Below are 4,291 nucleotides of genomic sequence, written 5' to 3' on the forward strand. Positions count from 1 at the left end.
GTGCTGGTTTTGTTGAGACATGTGGGTGCCTTTTCGATGTAACTAATAGCTAACAGTAATTGATATTAATAAAGCAATATTGGTTTACACTTACTGAAGGTGTGGGCCTAATTATCAGAAAGTATAAAAATAAGCAAGTATATCAGCAAGTATAAAAATAAGATGTATTAGGTTTCCATTTCATGTGCTAGCTGGAATAAGACAGCTACAATACAGTGAAACATTCCCTTGGGAAAAAAAACCCCACCAACCCAATTTTCAGAGAAGCCAAAGAGCATGGATAAAATAAACCATTTTGCAAACAATTCTATGGTAATGAAAATTTCTGTAGCCACAATGAATGGCACCACAGACTTCAAATAGTTTCCAATACTTTCTGCTGTTGAAGAGTTCCCTCTGTAAGCAGGACTAGACAACAAGTTGGACCTGATTTGTGTTCCTGTAATTGGCTCCAGAAGAGAAAGCTGGGCAGATAAAGATCTGAGTCATGACCTTCTAATAAGCAAGTAAAAGAGAAACCCAGACTAAATCAAACAGACCAGAACTTACTCGGTTTGTAGTAATGACATGTAATAAAACTTTCTTTTCATAGAAAAAAAGAAGAAAGGAAGAATAAATATCAAAGTGCAGGAGCTTAGCATCTCTGTGAGTATCTCTGGCTATATTTAATTGCAGCCCATGCTCTGAAAACACAAGATAGATTGGATATGAAGGTTTTAGTTTTGGATAGCTGAAAAAACTGCAAAACAAAAAGTCAAAACATTCCAAGCAGTAATCCACCCAAACATTTAATCACCTACCCTTTGCTAACCGCCACCCTTTTACTATGTCTTCTGCAGATGGATATCCACCATGGGTATCCACAGATACCCACCTTTTCTACAGGTGGGTATCTTCAGCATGACAAAAAATGAACAGAGGAAAATGCAGGGGATGTTTATCATATGTTTCCAAAGCAAGTACAGCAATTGTTGCCCTTGAAGGATTTCTCTCTGCTTTACCACATTCTGTTTCAGTTTTTGCTGCTGCAGAGAGGGGTCACCTAGCTGATTTCTATACGTAACACAGAGCCCTTCTGAAAGCTTTTTGACTGAGTGGTGCGTTTCCTTTCCTGCTACAGTTTGACCTACGGCATGTTTCTATCTATAATCATGGGTCACTCCAGATTCAAGCGAGTCTGCTTCATCAGACTTTCATACTCTCCCTGGGGCTCCCCTCAACATGTCATGTAATAGCAATTGTGGTGGCAGTCTGCAAGGCCAGCACAGGAAAAGAGCACCTATAGCCATGGCTATGGGAAGGGTCAAGGGGGAGACACTGTGAAAACATAGCAATGGGGGAGAGGCAGACAGTCTCCTCCTGCATATATATTGGGAACTTAACCAAATATTTGTGCCTTTCTGCAGCGAGCACAGAAATTACATGCAGCCTGGGTGTGTTTCATCTTGCTGTACACTCACCAGAACAGGACCATGGGGATAAAACTGCACATTCTCCTGCCCATCTTTTAACCAGGACAGATTCTCCCCAAAATGTATGCAGGCACCCAAGGAAGCTGTCACAAGTTTGACGAGGGGCTGAGCAGGGAAGCATCTGGTGAAGCCAGTTATGGAGACACTTCCAATGAAAAATTACACTAGACCTAATGGCCAATGGAGATGAGTACCCAGAGGCCTTTAGAGAAAAATCTGAGAGAGCCCTCCCAGTCGAGGAGAACCCAGCTTCCTTCAATAATCAGGCCGCTGGGAAAGCTGTTAGAGAATTTAACTGCCACTTACTACATGAGAAAACGTGGCTACATCTGGCCCAGGTTTCCTCTAGGCAGAAGGGACGTGCTGTGTTCCCACAGCACAAACAGCCCTCTTGAGAAAGGAGAGAGCAGCCCGGGGGAAACTAAATCACATGAATCACTGCTTATTGATACTGTGCTCGTCACACGAAACACACCGAAGGGAAGCTCTCAGACACAAAGTTCCACATCTAGCAGCTTGCTGCTGACCATGTGCTACCCCTAAGTGCTCCCCAAGTGGACTCAATATGCTTTTTCGGTGTTGGGAGTGCTGAAGGGAGCTGGAAGCGGGTTTGGACGGGAGAAGCGACCACACTCTGCCTCTTCCAGTCACCCCTCCCCGGGGGCGGGAAGCGTCAGTGCGAGGGATCTCATCATTTGCATACCCGCATTCCCAGGATGCGGAGCGGCGGCCCAGAGGAAAAGGATGGATTTTTTCCGGCTTTTTGTTGCTATCGTGGCTTTTATCGCGCTGTCAAGACTGAAACAGAGAACACATTGCCAGCGGAAACACCACAGCCTTGTTTCCCCACTCGCCCTAACTTAGAAGGAATCTAATTGAGGGCCGTATAAATTGCTTCGTGGGGAAGCGCTGTTTCTGGCTGGTCCGAAGGTAGTGGGTTATCTCAATTGATTGTTCACAGTCAGTTACAGATTGATCTCCTCGTTCTCTCTTTCCCCCCTTCCCACTACTGCACTTGACTAGTCTTTTGCACCATCCTGCAGGGGGGCTTTTTACAAAGAGCTGTAGTGACAGTGCAATGGGGAATGGCTTTAACCTCCCAGAGGGGAGGCCGAGATTAGACATAGGGAAGCTCTTCCCCATGAGGGTGCTGAGGTGCTGGCACAGGTTGTCCAGAGGAGCTGTGGCTGCCCCATCCCTGGCAGTGTTCAAGGCCAGGTTGGATGGGGTTTGGAGCAACCTGCTTTAGTGGAAGGTGTCCCTGCCCATGGCAGGGGGTTGGAACTGGATGAGCTTTAAGGTCCCTTCCAACCCAAACCATTCTGGGAATTCTATGCATTATTCATCCCCCATTACCAGTGTTTCAGTTTTACTGAGCACAAGGGAAACCACCCCAAAAAGGAAAAACCCATTACCTTGATATCCTTCCCACCAAATTCTTGGTGGTTCCCTCCGCCTGCAAGCCTTCAAAGCACAGAACCGATCCTGCTAATTCCGATTAGCTCGGTGACATGCAAAAGCACAGCAGGGTGCTCCTTACAGAAGACCCTTTGAGACAGACCTTGCTACATGAAGAGTAACTGCACCTCACAGCGGCCAACGTGGATGGGGACCAGGGTGACACAGGATTCTCAGTCATGTGCTTCCTGCAGCCACTGCTCTGCAGCTGTACTGCAGACTCCACTGTGACCAGGCATTACAAATAGTTAAATCCTGCATTAGGGAGACTAAAAACCCAATAGAAAATAAAAGCTAGAAGGGAGGAAGAATCAGAAATTACAGGGGTTTAAAGCTCTAGGGCAAACCCAAGAGCATATCAGGTTTGTGTTTTAGGAGAAACTGTGATGCTGGGGAAGGGGAGGGGTGATGAATGATCCAAAGTCCTGGCTCAGGGAACATGGCCACCTCAGGAGAGGCAAAGACTGAGGAATTCAGGGCAGTTTGGAGAAACCCATTATAAAAAACAGAGGGTTACAGCTCCTGCTTCAAGAGAAATTCTTTGATGGAGCATGTCTGGCACCTGCTTTCCAGAGGGAGTTTTATGCTGAGGTTCACATCAGACTGCCAGCACATTCCCAGGACCTCAAGAAATCTAAGCCTGGAAGAGAGGTGAGTGTTGGGCCCTTTATTCAACATTCCTTGGTGGCTGGAGCTTGATTGCTCCTGACTCACCACCCTGTTTCTTTTGGATCTTGTCTCAGGTGCTTAATTTTCCCAAACCAACAGGATCTTTCCCTCTGTAGGTGCACCTCAGATACCAAATTTCAGGCTTTACATTTCAGTTACCTATTGTTAGGTGCTGAGTCTTTGACTTAATAAATCATGACTTGTGATGAGGGAAATGTCACTGCCACCATAATGCTGGATATATCTTTCCTCTTATTGAAAGGTAAACACTGGCTTTAGTTAATGAAAGAGAAGAAAGAAAACTTGACCTGGGAGAAAGGAAACATCAGAGACACCAGAGAACCACATGAAAACCGCTCCTTTCCGGTGGCACATGAGTCCAGCAGTATGTTTTGAGTGCATTTGGATGGAGTCCCTGAAGTCAAAGTTGCTGAAGCAACTAAATTTAGCTGTTAGTTTTTGCTGTTAGAGGAGCACCTCTCTGAGTAAGGCAATGCTTTTTACATCTTTTATCACCATTACAAACGCGTGGTCTAAATTGGTTACTGATTTCATCTTGCCATTAATGCAAATGAGGAAGGTTTCAAACAAAATCAATTTTGTGCCTTTTTTTCCTCCTTCCCCTCTCTAAACAGTAATGCATCCACAGTTCACACTATAACATCTTCATACTATTCTATTTATTCTATGAT

The sequence above is a fragment of the Neopsephotus bourkii genome, unplaced genomic scaffold (assembly GCF_033783945.1).
Source record: "Neopsephotus bourkii isolate Nb327-2 ecotype Australia unplaced genomic scaffold, CSIRO-AGI_Nbou_v1 NB_1655, whole genome shotgun sequence".
Lineage (NCBI taxonomy): Eukaryota > Metazoa > Chordata > Aves > Psittaciformes > Psittacidae > Neopsephotus > Neopsephotus bourkii.